Here is an 8,694-nt window from a genome sequence, read left to right as displayed (position 1 = left end):
GTGAATGTGACTGGTGATAGAAGCAAGATCCTATGCTCTAAAGAGCAATATTGGATAGGAACCTGGAATGTTAGGTCCATGAATCAAGGCAAATTGGAAGTGGTCAAACAGGAGATGACAAGAGTGAATGTAGACATTCTAGGAATCAGTGAACTAAAATGGACTGGAATGGGTGAATTTAACTCAGATGACCATTCTATCTACTACTGTGGGCAAGAATCCCTTAGAAGAAATGGAGTAGCCATCATGGTCAACAAAAGAGTCCGAAATGCAGTACTTGGATGAAATCTTAAAAATGACAGGATGATTTCTGTTCGTTTCCAAGGCAAACCATTCAATATTACAGTAATCCAAGTCTATGCCCCAACCAGTAATGCTGAAGAAGCTGAAGTTGAACAGTCCTTTTAGAACTAACACCCAAAAAAGATGTCCTTTTCATTATAGGGGACTGGAATGCAAAAGTAGGAAGTCAAGAAACACCTGGAGTAACAGGCAAATTTGGCCTTGGAGCACGGAATGAAGCAGGGCAAAGGCTAATAGAGTTTTGCCAAGAGAATGCACTGGTCATAGCAAACGCCTTCTTCCAACAACACAAGAGAAGACTCTACACATGGACATCACCAGATCATCAACACCGAAATCAGATTGATTATATTCTTTGCAGCCAAAGATGGAGAAGCTCTAACAGTTAGCAAAAACAAGACCAGGAGCTGACTGTGGGTCAGATCATGAACTCCTTATTGCCAAATTCAGACTTAAATTGAAGAAAGTAGGGAGAACCACTAGACCATTCAGATATTACCTAAATCAAATCCCTTATGATTATACAGTGGAAGTGAGAAATAGATTTAAGGGACTAGATCTGATAGAGTGCCTGATAAACTCTGGACAGAGGTTCAAGACATTGTACAGGAGACAGGGATCAAGACCATCCCCATGGAAAAGAAATGCAAAAAAGCAAAATGGCTGTCTGAGGAGGCCTTACAAATAGCTGTGAAAAGAAGGGAAGTGAAAAGCAAAGGAGAAAAGGAAAGATACAAGCATCTGAATGCAGAGTTCCAAAGAATAGCAAGGAGAGATAAGAAGGCCTTCTTCAGCGATCAATGCAAAGAAATAGAGGAAAACAACAGAATAGGAAAACAAGAAATCTCTTCAATAAAATTAGAGATATCAAGGGAACATTTCATGCAAAGATAGGCTCGATAAAGGACAGAAATGGTATGGACCTAACAGAAGCAGAAGATATTAAGAAGAGGTGGCAAGAATACACAGAAGAACTGTACAAAAAAGATCTTCACGACCAAGATAATCACGATGGCGTGATCACTTACCTGGAGCCAGACATCTTGGAATGTGAAGTCAATTGGGCCTTAGAAAGCATCACTACGAACAAAGCTAGTGGAGGTGATGGAATTCCAATTGAGCTATTTCAAATCCTGAAAGATGATGCTGTGAAAGTGCTGCACTCAATATGCCAGCAAATTTGGAAAACTCAGCAGTGGCCACAGGACTGGAAAAGGTCAGTCTTCATTCCAATCCCAAAGAAAGGCAATGCCAAAGAATGCTCAAACTACCACACAGTTGCACTCATCTCACACGCTAGTAAAGTCATGCTCAAAATTCTCCAAGTCAGGCTTCAGCAATATGTGAACTGTGAACTTCCAGATGTTCAAGCATATTTTAGAAAAGGCAGAGGCACCAGAGATCAAATTGCCAACATCCGCTGGATCATGGAGAAAGCAAGAGAGTTCCAGAAGAGCATCTATTTCTGCTTCATTGACTATGCCAAAGCCTTTGACTGTGTGGATCACAATCAACTGTGGAAAATTCTTCAAGAGATGGGAATCCCAGACCACCTGACCTGCCTCTTGAGAAACCTATATGCAGGTCAGGAAGCAACAGTTAGAACTGGACATGGAGCAACAGACTGGTTCCAAATAGGAAAAGGAGTACATCAAGGTTGTATATTGTCACCCTGATTATTTAACTTATATGCAGAGTCCATCATAAGAAATGCTGGGCTGGAAGAAGCACAAGCTGGAGTCAAGATTGCTGGGAGAAATATCAATAACCTCAGATATGCAGATGACACCACCCTTATGGCAGAAAGTGAAGAGGAACTAAAAAGCCTCTTAACGAAAGTGAAAGAGGAGAGTGAAAAGGTTGGCTTGAAGCTCAACATTCAGAAAACAAAGATCATGGCATCTGGTCCCATCACTTCATGGGAAATAGATGGGGAAACAGTGGAAACAGTGTCAGACTATTTTTTTGGGCTCCAAAATCACTGCAGATGCTGATTGCAGCCATGAAATTAAAAGACGCTTACTCCTTGGAAGGAAAGTTATGACCAACCTACATAGCATATTTAAAAAAAAAAAAAAAAGCAGAGACATTACTTTGCCAACCAAGGTCTGTCTAGTCAAGGCTATGTTTTTTCCTGTGATCATGTATGGATGTGAGAGTTGGACTGTGAAGAAAGTTGATCGCTGAAGAATTGATGTTTTTGAACTGTGGTGCTGGAGAAGACTCTTGAGAGTCCCTTGGACTGCAAGGAAATCCAACCAGTCCATTCTAAAGGAGATCAGTCCTGGGTGTTCATTGGAAGGACTTATGCTAAAGCTGAAACTGCAATACTTTGGCCACCTCATGCGACGAGTTGACTCACTGGAAAAGACTCTGATGCTGGGAGGGATTGGGGGCGGGAGGAGACGGGGACGACAGAGAATGAGATGGCTGGATGGCATCACCGACTCTGTGGACATGAGTTTGAGTGAACTGCGGGAGTTGGTGATGGACAGGGAGGCCTGGCGTGCTGTGATTCATGGGGTCGCAAAGTGTCGGACACGACTGAGCGACTGAACTGACTGACTGACTGACAGAAAGAGAGGAGATGCTCAAGGCAGGTGTCTGGAGTCTGTAGATAAGGAACATCATAGGAAGTACAACAATTTGGCACATTTTTCTGTCTCTCACCTGATACATTTTCTTGATTTAAAGTTTCTGATTCATCATTTCTGTGTAAGGGAAGGATGATGAAGCCCTTCCCATCTTTTTTTGCTGAATTGTTTTGAGCTGAAAATGGAAACATTATAGAGATAAACCATGAATGAAAAATAAGGAATTAAAATGCACTTTATCAGTGTCAAAACCTCTTGCCCTTTAAAAACCTCATGATAAGAAACTCATAGGATGTTGCTGTGATATTCCCTAGTATTACCAGACTATTAAAATAACCTATATTAAGAGTCAGTCATTAAGCAAATTTGCACTGTGATATTAGTCTAAAAATATAGGAGTTTCATGCTCAATGATATATTGTATTTGTCTATTCCAACTCAGTATAACAAAAGATTAAGTGACTATTGAACATTGACAAGATTCTGAGTTTGAGTCTTGAGATGGAGTTTCAGTGATAGTTGGATGCATGAAAGCATAGAGGAAGGAGACAAGATAATTAAAAAAAATAATTTATTTATTATAATTGGAGGCTAATTACTTTCCAATATTGTGGTGGTTTTTGCCATACATTGACATGAATCAGCCATGGGTGTACATGTGTCCCCCCTGTCCTGAATCCCCCTCCCACCACCCTCCCCATTCCATCCCTCTGGGTTTTCCCGGTGCATCGAGTTTGAATGCCCTGTTTCATGTATCGAACTTGGACTGTTCATCTGTTTCACATAGAGCAATATACATGTTTCAATGCTATTCTCTCAAGTCATCCCACCCTCGCCTTCTCCCACAGAGTTAAAAAGTCTGTTCTTTATATCTGTGTCTCTTTTGCTGTCTCTAATGTAGGGTCGTCGTTACCATCTGTCTAAATTCCATATCAGATCAGATCAGATCAGTCGCTTCGTCGTGTCCGACTCTTTGCGACCCCATGAATCACAGCACGCCAGGCCTCCCTGTCCATCACCAACTCCTGGAGTTCACTCAAACTCATGTCCACAGAGTCGGTGATGCCATCCAGCCATCTCATTCTCTGTTGTCCCCTTCTCCTCCTGCCCCCAATCCCTCCCAGCATCAGAGTCTTTTCCAGTGAGTCAACTCTTCGCATGAGGTGGCCAAAGTATTGGAGCGCTGTGTTAATATACTATATTGGTGTTTTTGTTTCTAACTTACTTCACTCTATATAATAGGCTCCAGTTTCATCCACCTCAGTAGAACTGACTCAACTGTGTTCTTTTTAATAGCAGTAATATTCCATTGTGTATATGTACCACAACTTTCTTATCCATTCATCTGCCGATCGCCATCTAGGTTGCTTCTGTGTCCTAGCTATTGTAAACAGTGCTGTGATGAACATTGGGGTACATACAGACAAGATAATTTTAATAGCTCAATGGTTTGGCTTCATGTGCCAACTCACCCTGCCCCAAGATCCAATGCAAGTACTTTCTATATGGTTCTACTTTGGAAATCATCCAGCGTAAGTAATTCAGTTTGGGTCAATGCCACATAAATGATCCTTAACTGATTGAGTCCCTTATTAATCTCTGTTCTCTTAATGAAATGTTTCTTTGTTTTCTCTTGGCCAAAGGAAAACATAAGAGACCTGAAATAGAACAGTGTCTCTCAAACAAGAAAAACTCAATAAATATTAACTTTCATTCTTCTGAAATTGTCCTTTCTAAAATGTTTGGAGAGTAGATACAATTTATGTAAATTAGTTATTAAAAATTGTTGAAATAATTTCCTGCTGCTTTCCACAATTCACCCATAATCATTTCATTGAGGGCCTAATATTTAGCTGAATGATGCCTCAACATAACCCAGCATGAACTACGGTATCCTTTGGTTGGAGTAACATGCACAGGATGATCTAGGCATCTCTATTACCAAACAATAAGAGATTTATCTATTTCCTGTGAAATGATTAGTTTATAACAATTAAAGGCAATTTTATGACAGAGATACTGGCAAACTGAGTAAATTTTATACTCTTCAGAGAAAGGGAAAATAACTGATTAAAATAATGTCTAGAATTGAATAATGCTTTATATGTTTTCTATCCATTTTCACATTTTAATTCACTGTCTTCCACAATCCTTTTTTATTTTATTATTTTTTTACCTATTAAAGTTTTTATTATTATTTCATGTAAGTGTGGATCATATTACACTTGGTTAAATATAGTGTCCATGGACTTGCAACAAAGTTTGTCAGTTCACTTCTTTGCTGGAATCATGACTCCAGAGGGCTTTCTTTTATTTTTTAAGACATCAGTTATATCACTTACCTTTAATCCCAATATTTGAGTGACAAAAGTAGATGGTTATCGATTCTGATGAGCCACTCCTTAATTTTCTGCACACTCTCCTTATAACTTCCCCAAATTCAGAGAATGTAAATCTCCTCAACCCTCACTCCCAAGACCATGCATTGTGACGCTTTTGTTGTAATCAAGGCCATGTCTGTTCCCAGAAAGACTCTGTGTCTCTTCAGAGAGCATTATGTCCCTCCTAGCAGTGTCCTCAACTGCGCGCATGCATGTGCGCACACACATACACACACGCACACACAGAAGAATGCAAAGCTGTGCTAGTTACATGATGATATGTTTGAGCTTTCCTCTGTCCTGAAAAAAAGGAATATGAATACATATGCTTCATTTCTTCTCCTGGTTCTGAATACTTATCCTGCTTCCCCTTTCCCAGGAGACATTTTCTTCTCACTAGAGTGTTAGAAAGTAGTTTGATTCTGTCTCCCAGGGATTTCCATGGACAATCTCTCTATTTGTTGGTATAGTAAATGCAAATATTTAGGAAGAAGATAAGTAAGATGTAAAATAGCTTATAAAAACAAAAATAAATCAATGGTAAAATATAATGAATAATCTGTTTTATATGTAACTGCTATCATAGACTACGTGCATAATATGATATGAATTCAAGTGACGTACCACTGGAACTAAATATTTGACCATTCTGAACTATTAACATGAAATACTAAGATTTTAATTTTTTGTCTGAATTAAGATAGTCTCCAAAAATAATTATGAAAATGACATAAGTAACTTTCATGTCATTATATTGATGAGTTAATATTTTTTCTGATTGTTATAAATAAATCATAAAATAATAATAAGTAAATCTGAAAAGTCCCTTGGACTGCAAGGAGATCCAACCAGTCCATTCTAAAGGAGATCAATCCTGGGTGTTCATTGGAAGGACTGATGCTAAAGCTGAAACTCCAATACTTTGGCCACCTCATGTGACGAGTTGACTCATTGGAAAAGAGTCTGATGATGGGAGGGTTTGGGGGTGGGAGGATATGGGGACGACAGAGGATGAGATGGCTGGATGGCATCACTGACTCGATGGACATGAGCTTGAGTGAACTCCGGGAGTTGGTGATGGACAGGGAGGCCTGGCGTGCTGTGATTCATGGGGTCGCAAAGAGTCGGACATGACTGAGCGACTGAACTGAATTGAACTGAACTGAAATCTTAAAAATCTCCTAGTTACGCATGAATTTGGCCAAGTGCCAACTGATTTGTATCAAAAGTAGTGAAGAAAATCAAGTCTATTCTGGCTGGTTCCTATAATGGGAACAAGTTCTGTCAGGAGTCAGATAAAGTGATGGAGGGCAGGAGAGTTAGGTGCTTTTCTGAACCTCATTTTCTGCCCCATTGACTTCCATCTTTTTTTAACATTAGAATCCCTTTGTGCTTTTCAAAACAATATCATCATAATCACTATACTCAATACACGTTGAAAGAGGCAAGAGCTACTACAAATAAATAATGTTTATAAACAAGTTTGTATCTTATTCCTTACAATAAAATCCATGAGCATTAAAAAAAAAGAGAAAAAAATAGAATCAGAAGTACTTATTAAGATGATGAAAAAAACTGTAAGCTACTGAATTATGTCAATGATATAAAATTATGTAAACTACATAAGAAGTGGGTAAGGTACTGAATATTCATTATTGACATGATATAATGGCAAAGGAGAAAGACTAGGGAAGAGGAAGTTGTCATTTGGATAAAAAATTCCCCTTTTTGTTTCCATGTTAAATAAATTGTGCCCAGGAGGAGGTCAAGATGGAGGAGTAGGAGGTCGAGGAACTCACTTCCCTCAGTGATCTCATCAGCAGTACATCTGTAGTAAGTCCCTGACATCTGAAACGAGTTCCATTCTGAGAGTATGTTCATAAGTCCATCAAAGTTAGCCTAGATACCTAATTAACACAATTAGCTATATAGTACTGTACTGTAATAGGTTTATAATACTTTTCACATAAATAATACATAAAAAACAAACAAAAAGTAAATAAAACATTTTAAATTTTATAGCACAGTACCTTGAAAAGTACAGTAGTACAGTATAACCGCTGGCATACAGAGGCTGGCATTGAGTGAAGAGGCCAGAAGAACTACTGACTAGAGGAGGGAGAGAAGGTAGGAAATGGTAGAGCTGAAGGATCGTCAGTGATAGGAGATGGAGGGCAAGCTGCGATTTCACTCAAACTTGACACTGATAGAATGCACGTTCACATCGTTGAAAGTTCACAACTTGAAGTTTGTTTGTAGAGCAGTTACTGTACACGTGGAACAGTTCTCACTGCAAACTAATTGGAGACTTGGAGAGAGACTCCTGCAACCAAGGCTGTAAGAAGTATCCACATGGAATTGGGTAGGAAGAGAAGCCATCCGTTTGGGACCTGTGTCCTGGGTGGAGACTCAGAGGAAAAGAGAGATTACATGGGCAGAGATTCTCTCCAGAGAATAAGTGGTTCCAGACAGATGTTGGCTCCCTCCCACGCTGGGCTCCTGCACAGGGAAGGTGAACCCCCTTGACTGGTTGGAGAGCCAGTGGGACTAACAGAAAGGCTGTGGAAAGCTTGGACTCCACTCTTTAGGAACACATGCACACTTCCTTGCTCCTGAATCAGTGAGAAGAAGGAGGACTGAAAGCTGCATAAGTGGCTGGCCAGTTTCCCAAGACTGCCCTCCAGGCTCGTGTTCCAGCCTGAGCCTAGGGAACACTCCAGCTCTGCTTGCTGCAAGATGCAGGTGCACATTTACATTTTCCACACTTTTCTCTCTCTTTTCTCCTTTTGGGATCCCTATAATGTGAATGCTGGTACATTGATATTGACCTACAGAGCCTTAAATCATTTTCAGTTTAAAAAATTTAGTTTTCTTTTTGCTATTCTCATTTAGTGACTTCCATTAATTTATCTTTTAGTTGGTTTATACATTCTTCTGTATCACTTAGTCTGGCTATTCTTTTCTTCTTGTGTTTTCATTTTACTTATTGTATTCTTCAATTGTGACTGATCTTTCATATAATTTTAGTTCCTTGTTAAAATTCTTACTGTGTTCAGCTATTCTTTTCCCCAATTCAGTTACTATTATTATTACTAATGTTTTCAATTGTTTGTCTAGTAAAATTGATTTCCATCTCAGTAGCTGTTTCTTTTTCAGAAATTTTCTCTTGCCATTTCAACTGAGACAAATTACTCTGTCTTCTTATTTTGCTTAACTTCCTCTGTCTCTATGAAAATTTTTTTTAACTTTATTTTTTCTTATTGGAGGCTAATTATTTTACAATATTATATTGGTTGGTTTTGCCATACATTGATATGAATCCGCCCTGGGTGTACATGAGTTCCCCCTCCTGAACCCCCCTCCCATCTCCCTCCTCCCTTTATCCTCCCTCTGGGTCATCCCCACACACCAGCCCG

The sequence above is a fragment of the Moschus berezovskii genome, chromosome 23 (genome assembly GCF_049115385.1).
Source record: "Moschus berezovskii isolate FMDL1 chromosome 23, NW_MosBer_1.0, whole genome shotgun sequence".
Classification (NCBI taxonomy): domain Eukaryota; kingdom Metazoa; phylum Chordata; class Mammalia; order Artiodactyla; family Moschidae; genus Moschus; species Moschus berezovskii.
Note: the sequence above shows the minus strand (reverse complement) of the source record.